Genomic DNA, 11,864 nt, shown 5'->3' with positions numbered 1-11,864 from the left:
TGGAATTGAGGTAGTTAGGGGCGTGCGTGCCTAGTCTTGGGTGATGGTGGATTGGTTGAGGTAGGGTTGTGGTTGAAGGTTAAAGCTGAGTTGCGGGATGTGTGACTTACTTTTGATACAGTCAGCATGGTAGTCAATGTACAGGTCCTTCTCTCCATTGTCGAGACATTTTTTGAGTTCAGTGCAGAGTACACGGGAGCGGGCACGTTGCTGTATGGTTAGGTCAGGGCGACAACGGAGGTTCTTATGGTTGGTGTTGGTTTTGGTGAGTGAATTTATAGTGTAAATGAATTTGCGTTTGCTTGATTCATTTTTGCAAATGACCCTGCAGAAGCGTGGGGTCACAGAGCCGTCACTGTTTTTGAGCTCTCGGCCAATGCGGGAAATGTCAAGTATTTCATCAGGGGAGATGGTTGATGCTTGATAATCACTGATGATGTTTCAGACAGTTGTGATGTCATCATTATCACTGATGCCCTCTAGACCAAATAAGATGGCGTTTGGACGTTTCCGTTCATGCTCAACAGCTTCTCTGATGAGGATTGGGATATCAATATTTGTCTGGGTTATGTTTTTTTGTGGATTGGGTTGTGGATTGGGTTGTGGTTGTTGAGTAGAGATGTGGTTTGTAGCTATTGGATGTTCAGGTTTTTGCGTTGTGTCTTTTTTTTTCGAGGTTGGATAATCTTTCTTTTAAGGCGTCCAGGGATGCTACTTTGGTGTCAAGGGATGTTAATCGTGTTTCAATGGTATCGACTCTTTCCAACAGATCCAGTTTGGGTCTGCATGAATTGCAGAGAAATGGAAACTCATTGGATGATTCTAGGTATTGAATCATTTGCTTGGGTAATCCCAAGCAGTCATGATGAGCATATTTGTTACACAGAGAACATTTGATGGAGTTTTCATTATCCTTTAGAGTTTTGTAGCATTTAAGGCATGTGCAGGAGTCTTGTGGTTCATTGTTGGGGATTAAATTCTCTTTAGGTTGTGGTTTGGCATTGGATTTTTTTCTTGGCATGGTAGGTTTGTTAAGATAGTACGTTGATTGAATTAATTAATGGAACAATTATGGGTAATCAATATAGCCAATATCACACCAATCAATCAATTGCAGTAATCTCTCTAGTCAGATAATTTCCTAAGCAACAATCAACCTAATCAATTAATTACACTAACTACTAATCAATTAATTACACTAATCATTAGTCACACTGTTCAATTAAATTCACTAAATCACTGATTTTACTAATCAATTAAATTACATGAATCTTGATCTTTTAAGCTAGTCAGTAATCACACTCTTTGCACTAAACACTCTAATCACAATAATCAATTAATACAATAAATCAATTAAACCATTAATAAAATATTTTATAGAAATTGATTATCTAATCATTGATGTAGGTGATGAGGTAGAAAAGTTGAAAGTTTTGAGGTAATGAATTAATGGGTGTTTGATTAAAGTAATGAGGTAGTATTGAGAGTCTTTAAGGAAAGGGTTGTTTGTTTTTCTAGCAGCTGTGATAGACTGGGTAAGAGGAATTTATTGCTCTGAATGCTGCTGTTATTGCTCTGTAAACAAAAGGCTGTAACAGGATGTTCAAAGCACGCTGGGTTTTTGAAAGAGAGCAAAACTCGCTGAATTATAACACTTTAACTACAATCAGTATGTCTCTGAATAAGATTGTTTTGCAATAGTTTTCTAAAGTTCTTCAAGTTGAATAGTACTAAAAATACAGTCCAGAAATTTGGGTTAACTAATCCAATCTGTCCTTTACTTTTAAAGTTACTTCTAGTTGCAATACCTTTTTTTAACTAAATCTGACAGTCACTCCAGATCGTTAATCACAGTTATTTTCCTCCTTTGAGTCCTACTTTCTGAGGAAAATTCCACTGCAGAAATTTGAGTGATTCTAACCAAGACTAAGCACGCTGTTACAAGATCTTTCCTTTCTTTTTCACTTCTGTCTCAGCTGACTTACTGGTTTTGATTTAGCTATGCAGGCAATTCTCTTTTTAGTTCGGATGGAGCGGTTTTCTTCGGGTCAGTCAAGGAGACTGTCCTCTCGTCTCAACAACCGAAGCCTTCCTCTGCCGTCCAGGGTAACTTTTGGCTCCTAAGAGCCTCGGGGCTTTCTCCTCCCTCCTTGTTTCTCCCTGCCAGCTGTCCGATGTGGCTCCGGGGAAACTGTGTGGGGGATATTAATGGAAACGCGTTGTCTGGCGTGGAAGATACTTCTATCAGCTGTGTGGGGGATTTAAATGAAGGTACGTTGTTTGCACACCTCGGGCTCCAAGTGATCAGTTCCAGAGCTCCACCAGTGTGGTTACTAGGGCTCGATGGAAGAGCTTCACTTCTCTGGGGAAGGAGAGGAGGGCTCCGGATCAATTAGCAAGAGCTATGCTAGCATTATTTGGGCTCCACGGCTTCAGAATCCAGCGTTTTTGGGCTTGTTTTTTGGGATCAGGTTTACTCACGGTTACTGGTGCAAGCAGCAGCTTTAAAAGTGATTTCTGGTTCAGGTGGTGGCTTTATAGGGAGATAGTGCTCCAGGAGTGAGAGCTTCACCTTCCTACTTGGGCGCCGCCATGTTCCATGCTCAAACTACTCAAAATTTCCACTACTGTTTCTCCAGAACTGGTCAGAACCTGCTGAATACCACCTCTGGAGCATCCTATAATCTTCTCAGCTGTCCTTACCACACTCTGTATGGACTTTCTATCTGAAGCACTGCAGCCACCAAACCAAACAGTGGTGCAGTTTGTTAAAATGCTGCCAATCATGCCTCTGTGGCCAGGAGAGAAGGAAAAAGACGTGCTCTCCTCATCCAATGCAGGAAATGCAAGTGCTGGTTTACACGCTTCACTAAAGATAAAGAAAGAGAGAGGGCACTGGACAAAGATGTTGAGCGTTCTTCTGGAGTTAGCATTTAAGGAAAAGGTATCTAAGATATAAAGCACAAGAACCAGCCCAGATAAAGATACCAACTGCTCTCTAAGGATTTTATCCAATGCTCTCCCTCATTTGAAGGAAAGGCAGCAAAGATTTATTTCAGCAAACTAGAAGGAGTAAGGGTGATATCCAATATTTGAGGGCCTGTCACAGAGTAGAGCAGGTCCACCTACTCTCCAATGCACCTCAGGCCAGTAATGATTGGAAATTTATCAAGAAGAGATCCAACCTAGAATTAAGGAGAAATTTCCTGACACTGAGAACAATTAATTAGTGGAACAGGTTGCCTCCAGAAGCTATGGATGCTCCATTGCTAGAGGCTTTTAAGAAGAGACTGGTCAGCCATTTGTCTAGAATGGTCTCCTGCTTGAGCAAGGGGTTGGACTAGATGACTTAGAAGATCCCTTCCAACTCTGTTAATCTGTTAAATCTGCTAAAAGCTCCCCAACTCATTGATCTGTGAATCCCAAAATGACTTAGGCTGGCGGTCCATATAACTATATGAAAAAATAGGGTCCAGGATCCTTCACTATAATTAATTAATTAACTTACTAATTAATAAGAATGACTAAGTATTCAGGATAATAAGTTTGAAAATAACTGCCACAATGAACAATGCATAAAAGGAGTAAGCTAGGAGTAGTGGTACGTTTCTATTTATTTGAAACATCAGCATTACATGGATTTGCAAAATCTATTATATACTTGTGCCACTTGTCCAATAATATCATGATGTATGACAACTTTTTGATATTATTGTGGCCTGTAGCTAATTTACTGATTTTTGAAGAGTGGGGGTGGGGATGAGAGAAAAAAAATATCAATGGCATTTAGTAAAATTACTTAGCAGGGCTGCAGAATTCCAGGCAACCCTTAGATGGCAGCAAATAGTGTGCCTGTATTTCTTTACTGCCATCTAGTGGTCATCCAAGCTTGGCTAACCCAAACGTGGCAGTCTTACTACAGAGATTCTCAAATGCTTCATTTTCCTTAAAAGGAAGTAAACCAGTCCTGCTTTATTATTTTGATCAGGGGGACCCTATCCTATATCTTGTATCCTAACCGGATGACGTAACTGAGGTTCTTCAGCCTCTGACTGCAAGGGAAGAAACTCAATTTGACTAGAGAGGGCACATCTATTCCAGTGCAGCCTTGCCGGCTTCCTTTTACCCCTTTCCTGGCATCAAATAAAATTAATTAAGAGTGATACTTCAGATCTCTACACAGACTATTTTATAAGAGGAGTTGTTATCATTTTGTCTTACTGGATTGCATGGACTTGCTACATAGTCAAAACCAATATTGACTGGTGACAAAAAATAAATGACCTTCTAACATTCTATGGTTTTGTGTCTTCGAAAAAAAGCAAGAAATGCCTACTGACAGCAATAAACAAAGTCTATTTCTCATCTCTCCAATGTTCTTTTGAAATACACACCTTTGACAAGAAACTCAGAGTCTTTAGAACATGCCAGTCTCTCAAGCAGAACATTATTCATGTCCTATTCTGAGGCACTGCAGTTGTTTTCAAACTCAGTAAAATGAAGCAGTAAAACAAGAAGCTGTGGGGATTTCTTTTCCTTCGTTTGATTTTTATGTTTGTTCCTAGCTATAGTACCAGCAGCAAAATGCTTTGAGCTTCATAATGTTTCTTCTTGGTGGGGTGGACTATAGGTTGAAGTTCTGCTCATGTCACACAGTTCCATGCCAGACCCATAATCTTAGATGGGCTAGCCAAAGACTTGGAAGGCTGTAGGTTTAAGCTGAACCAGGCCATACCATTTAACCTAAATAAATTAAGGGGGGAGGGATTTGGGATGAATGACCTTTAGTTCCCCTTTGCTACAAGCTTCTTCTCAGTAGCCTACATCATTTTTGACAAGCTAACAATGAAGAAAAGGCTCCAATGATACTGCACTTTAGACCACGGGTGTCAAACTCGTAGCGTCATGTTGCTGTCATATGATGTTTCATGACATTTTTCCCAATTGCAGACCTGCACATGATGCATGCAGCCCGCAGGTTGCCAGTTTGACAGTGTTGAGGTATTCCCCATTAGGAGAATGCACTCAGGGAAATGTAGTGAGAGTGATGTGGAATAACACACGATCGGCATACAGGTACACTGAATAGTAAAATGTAGGTTTTACTTCCACTAAGTGGGTAAACAAAGTCCAACAAATAGTCCAAATCATACACAGTTAAAGCAGTTAATATCAGTCCAGGGATAATCCAAAAACAAAGTCAAGTATCATAAACAAAGTTCAGTAAACGGAGTTTGCTAACAGTTGCAAGACTCACAGCAATCCAAGCAGAATGACGATCAGGCAGTACGGCAAAACAGGAAATACAAGAAGGGACAAACCAGGTTTCTGGCTCCATCTTATGGCCATTGGAGGAACCTCAGCCAAACACAATTACAGCATTTTCTTAAAGATACAGTATTAAATTACTATCCTGGTTTATATATTGCCAACCCAACTGTTAGGTGACTATAATTCCTAACTGACACCCCTACTTTAGACCAACATAAAATTTTCACCACTGGGCTGCAAAACTCTGTATGACTAGGAGATGGCAGCAAAGATTAATCCATATCTCTTGGTTGCTATCTAGCGAGCATGTAGATTATTAAAGCTCACATGAGATAGCCCTCTTTGAGGGAATCATTCCAAATTTCCAGTGAGAAAAAAGATGTAGAGATGTTCCTAGGAGGAAGAGATAATATGAAAAACATAATAGATATGAAAAGTATTAAAAAGCAGTATTTTATAAATAATCTGTTTCCAAGAGTGATGTGCATATAGAGATTAGATAGAGAGATAGATTTTATATATATATAAATACATATACATACATATACACATATACACATATACATATACATACATACATACACACACACACACACACAGAGAGAGAGAGAGAGAGATGGTAGATTAGTTCATCCACATACTTATGAACAATCAGTATCTCTTTATCTCTAAAACCAGCCTGGGCTGAAACTGAGCATTAATTATAATGATTCTTACTGTGATCTTGATATGACTATAAAAAGAATATTTCATGTACTCAGCAAGATCAGTCTATTGGTCATGGTGATCATAATACCATAGAGGCCATATTTAATGCTTTTTTTTGAAAAGCATACACTCATTTTTTTTAAATATTTATGTCATCTTCAAAATGTTCCATTCCTTTTCGGCAATTAGGTGTGTCCTTTATCAAAGCAACGCATTCTCTTTGATGAGGTTGCTATTGCCAAGATAACCAAAGGGATATTCCTTAGTCCTGAACTAATGGTACATAATTGGCTCGTTGTGTGAGATCATCTGCAAATAGTTGAGAATGGACACTTAGGTGCCATGGGCATCTCCAAGGCCCTTTCCAACTCTGTTATTCTATTCTATTATCTGTATCTATAGATCTATATTATTCTATTCTGTTATCCCTATAGGATAGGATTATTCAACCATGCTCTTTCAGCTTGCCCAAACAAGTTGATCTGTAATAGGAAGAAATGCGGGGGAAATGACTGTGAAGTGGTGTGAACAGATGTAGGTGGATGTTTGCAAATAGCTCTCTCCTACCTGAAATGGCAACTTCCACTGCAAACCAACAACACAACAACAGCCAGAATAAAATGATCTTCACATAAATTTGCAACTGTACCAGTTGCCTTCAACAACTCGGCTGGGATTATGACTCTGATGAGTCATTGAACAAAAAGATGTGAAAATATGTTTATACATGAATAAATGTCTCTGTATAGAAACAAAGTTTATTTCTGATTCAGAAATAAACTTCAGACTTTCAGATTCAGACCTGAGTTTCTATATTTAATTAGGAACCACTGTATTATGCTGGAATTAGAGTTAAGCTATGCAAAGGAAGAGAACAGTCTGCCTCTAGAAGAAAAATCACATATTATTCTGCCTGATTTGTATAAGGGCAGTCCTTGACTTGCAACCATTCGATTAGTGGCTATTTGAAATTACAACAGCATTGAAAACGTGACATATAGCTGATTTTCACACTTATGACCATTGTGGTATCCCCATGGTCGTATGATCAGAATTTGGGTGATTGGCAACTGGCATTTGTTGATGACAGTTGCATTGTCCCAGAATCCTGTGATCACCATTTGTAACCCTCCAGGCTGGCTTCTGACATCAAAGTCAATGGGGCAAGCTGGATTCACTTAACGATGGTATGATTCACTTAATAACTACAGTGATTCATTTAACAACAGTGGCAAGGAAGGTTGCAAAATGGGGCAAAACTCACTTAACTACTGCTCTGCTTGTCCCAAAGGTGTTTTTTTCAAGAGGCGACTGATCTTTCCGGTTTTTCTTTGAAGACGTTTTGCTTCTCATCCAAGAAATATTTCTTGGATTGAATTCAGAACACCCTATGCCTCCAGACTTGAAAATTTAGGCTTAGATAACTTAGAACTATGCCACCTTCAGTATGACCTAAGCGTAGTACATAAAATTATCCATTACAATGTCCTACCCATCAAAGACTACTTTAGCTTCAACCCCCAAAATACATGAGCACAAAATAGATACAAACTCAGGGTAAACTGCACAAAACTCAATTGCAGGAAATACGACTTCAGCAATAGAGTGGTCAATGCCTGCCCTGGAATACTTTACCTGACTCTGTGGTTTCTTCCACTAACCCAAAACACTTAATCTCAGGCTGTCTACTGTTGACCTCACTTCGTTCCTAAGAGGAGAGTACATAAGCGCACCAACGTGCCTACCGTCCCTGTCTTAATGTTCCCTTTTTATTCGTATCTATTTCATGTATAATAATCATGTTTATACTTATACATATTATCAAATGCATGCTTGACAAAATAAGAAGCTTCTTCCGCTCTGCTTTGCTTGGCAACAGAAATTTGGGTCTCCATTGTAATCATAAGACGAGGATTACCTGTATTGTAATATGTGAAATTAGCTAGTGTGGTTTGGAATTCCTGATTGGAGTTTAACGTATGAACCAGATCTCTGGTGTGAACATCTATTTATTTAATAAATTTATAAGACTTCCCAACTCACATGAATAAATCAATACATTCAAGTCAACTCAGCCATGGTCAGTTGTTCTCTCTCTCAACCTCTCTCACACAGGATGGTTGCTATGAGTACAGACTCAGTGGAAAGAACGTCCATAACTCTATCGATCAGTGAAAGAAACATTGGTTAACTCAACTCAGTTTTCTCAATTAACACATCCAGCCATTAACTACATGCATGACTTTGTGCTAGCCTAAACCATACCTTACACCAGGGATCTTCAAACTTGACAGCTTTAAGACTTGTGGACTTCAACTCCCAGAATTCCTCCTCCAATCATGTTAGCTCAGGAATTCTGGGAGTTGAAGTCCACAAGGCTGAAACTTGCCAAGTTTGAAGACCCTTGCCTTACACAAACGTAGCCAGAGTGAAGTAGCAATGTGTAGCTGGGGAAAATCTCTCATAGACATGCAGTCCTCAACTTACAGCTGTTCACTTAATGACCATTCAAGGTTCTGACAGACATACCTGGAGTGTACATATGATCCAGATTTGAAGTTCCGACAGTCGCCCCCTCAAGGTCATGTGACTGCGTTTCAGGCACTCAGCAACTGGATTGCCATTATTGCCATTTGCAGAGTCCTGCTATATCCCAGGACTGATTTTTGTGAGGTTTTTTGTCAAAACCAGCATTTACTTCTGGTTTTGGCAAAACTGGGCAATAGCAAACCATCAGTTCACTTAACGGCCTCAACATTCACTTAACAACCGCAGAATCAATTAACAATTGAAGTGATTTGCTTAATATTGCTGCAAAAAAAAAAATCATAAAATTGTTTTTTTCATGTGACCAACCCATTTTATGACTGTCGAGATTTATGACTACGATAAGCAGGCTGCATTATGATCATAACTAGAGGACTACCTGGGGAAAGATCAATATAGGAGATCTCACCTGACTTTGGTCTCCTGTATTAATGTGCTTCTGAGACATGCTAAATGACTCCATTTCTGTAAAAAAAAAAAAAAGATTTAGCTAGTATATCAGTCAGTTTCCGTATTTAGACTAGGAAGCAGAGGTGGTATTCAGCAGGTCCTGACCAGTTCTGGAGAACCAGTAGCAGAAATTTTGAGTAGTTCAGAGAACTGGCAAATGCCACCTCTGACTGGGTCCACCCCCATATATTTCTGCCTCCTAAGTCCCAGCTGATCAGCTGGGTCTTCTTTTGTTGCCCTGCACAAGAGAACAGAGCTGGAAAGCAGGCTAGTGGAGTGGGGAAGGAGTGAGGATTTTACAGTATCCTCCCCCTGCCCACCATACCCACCAAGCCATGCCCACAGAACCAGTAGTAAATTTTTTTGAATCCCACCACTGTTAGGAAGTGTCCTCGGATAGCAAATATCTTAGTTTGGCTTTGCATGCAAAGCACAGTCTTTTCCTCTTGAGATGCAGTCTGCTTCTATTTAAATTGCAGCGATGATTTCCAAAGGCGCTTTATGCATAAATAATAGCATTTGTGCAAAATGGTTCTCTTTTGCCCATTTCTTTGTTAGATGCAGATTCTCTTTTTTGACAATCATCTTAATGCCCAAGAACTGCCCTAAGGTTAAATATCTTGCCACTGTAGTAAAAAGGGTAAAAAAAAAACTACCCAGACTTGTTCCAATGCTAGGATATACAATTGGGAAGAGAAGTAGACTCTCAACTGATAATAAGTAACAAGCTAGAAGATAATGGGACTATTCTTTGAAACAGGCATTGTTAAGAGAATGCAATTATTTATTTTTTGCAAACAGGAATAGAATTCTTTCTATTGATCGGACACACAAGGAATTTATTTATTTATTTATCCATTCATTCATTCATTTTTCATATTTCTAAACCACCCATCTCTCTCCGAGGGGTCTTATTGGAGTTGGGAAGTAACTTAAATGACATCCTGACTCACTACTGCTGCAGTTGGTTAATTTGGCAGAGTAATCGTACCTTAACCAATGAATATTATGTAAGGCTCAGGTCATGCTGTTGAAGAAATAGCTTGCTGGCATGTATTGAAATGGAGTCAATTGTCAAGTAAGATTGATCAGAGTAACAGATTCCTCCCACAAACTGGAAAGCTACAAGCAGCAAGGGAAGAAGGAAAGAGATATATGACCCACACAGTTGCCTATTCAATCACCTGACCTAACTTACTGAGATAGATGTAGATAGATAAAGATAGATAGATAGATAGATAGATAGATAGATAGATAGATAGATAGATAGATAGATAAGTAGATAAGTAGATAAATAGATAATACAATTCTTTATTGTCCAAGTGAAATTGGACACACAGGGAATTTGCCTTGGTGCAAAAGCTCTCAGTGTACATAAAAGAAAAGATACATTCACCAAGAGTAAAGAATCATAAGGTACAACAGTTAATAATAGCCATAGGGTACAATAAGCAATCAAATCATACTAGGAAATAGTCAATAAAAATTGTTAGGATAAAAGCAACAAGGTTACAGTCATACAGTCATAAGTGGGAGGAGATGGGCGAAAGGAAGGATGGGAGGATTAATAGTAATAGTAATGCAGACTTAGTAAATAGTTTGACAGTGTTGAGGGAATTATGTGGTTTAGCAGAGTGATGGCATTCAGGAAAAAACTATCCTTGTGTCTAGTTGTTCTGGTGTGCAGTGCTCTATAGCCTCGTTTTGAGGGTAGGAGTTGAAACAGTTTATGTCCAGGATGTGAGGGGTCTGCCCTCTTTTTGACTTGTGCAATATACAGGTCCTCAATGGAAGGCAGGTTGGTAGTAATTGTTTTTTCTGCAGTCCTCTGAAGTCTGTGTCTGTCTTGTTGGATTGCATGTAATGGCGAATCAAGTTAAGGAACCAGAATGACACAGTGAGCTGATTATAGAAGTGTCTTTATTGCTAGTTGTCTATTTAGAAGAATCTCACCAGACTGACTGTACTCTCTTGGAAACCAACAGGTTAAAAACTCCAGGGATTTGGAATTGGGATTCAGGTCTCCAGTGCTGCAGCAATTCCAAACTATCCAGTCTCTGAAGTCCAGCACCACTCTATCTGCAGATTCTACAACAGCCATCTTGAATTTCGCTTCAGGCAGCAAAGTTTTTTGGGGTAGATCTGGATATCTCAACTTAATGTGGCCTTGCAAAAATACTGAGCCTTTCTTTATTAGAGATCTTTGGGAATCTCAGACTTTGCTGCTGTGATGACCTGAGGCATGGCACGAAGGTAACACAGTCAGGTAATCAGTAGGAGCCCCTTTATTAGCTCCAACTTTGCCCTCAATGTCCTGGTTACCTTCTGGCTGGAGAAAAACTCTCCCAGGAACAGCCTTTGGCTACAGAGAATCAAGTCCAAAACGTGGTCAACAAAAACTGTAACTATAAGTCCAATCAAGGCAAAATGATGGGATTAGTTCGGCAGGGCAGGAGCAAGAATTCCAGACATGAAGGCACGGCAATAACTCAACATGGTTGAGAAGATGCCAGGAATACAGATAACTAAAGTCAACACAAGATAAACTCACGTTTTCTCCCAGCAACTGCCACACTCAGCATGCATTTCTTTTATACTACCTTCCCAGCTGTGGCAAATGAAGGGAATCAGGGCCCCTTCCCCTCTCGTAAACTGTGCAACCCACCTTGCTCTCTTCTCTGTTCATCCCTGCATGCCCTAGGATAAAGAGCGGGTGGGCCTGAGTCTTCCTCTGAACTCCCTCCCCCTTGTTCTACCTTTCCCTGCTCTGCCCAGCTGGACTTTGCCCTTCCCCAGTTTCCTCGGCAGCCAATGGAGCCACACTCCCACTCCCTGTCAGCTGTTTGTCTTCCTCCTCAGATTCAAACTCCGACAGGAGCATGACAGCT

The sequence above is a fragment of the Pseudonaja textilis genome, chromosome 2 (genome assembly GCF_049901715.1).
Source record: "Pseudonaja textilis isolate UNSWEBS1 chromosome 2, rPseTex1.2, whole genome shotgun sequence".
Taxonomy (NCBI): domain Eukaryota; kingdom Metazoa; phylum Chordata; class Lepidosauria; order Squamata; family Elapidae; genus Pseudonaja; species Pseudonaja textilis.
Note: the sequence above shows the minus strand (reverse complement) of the source record.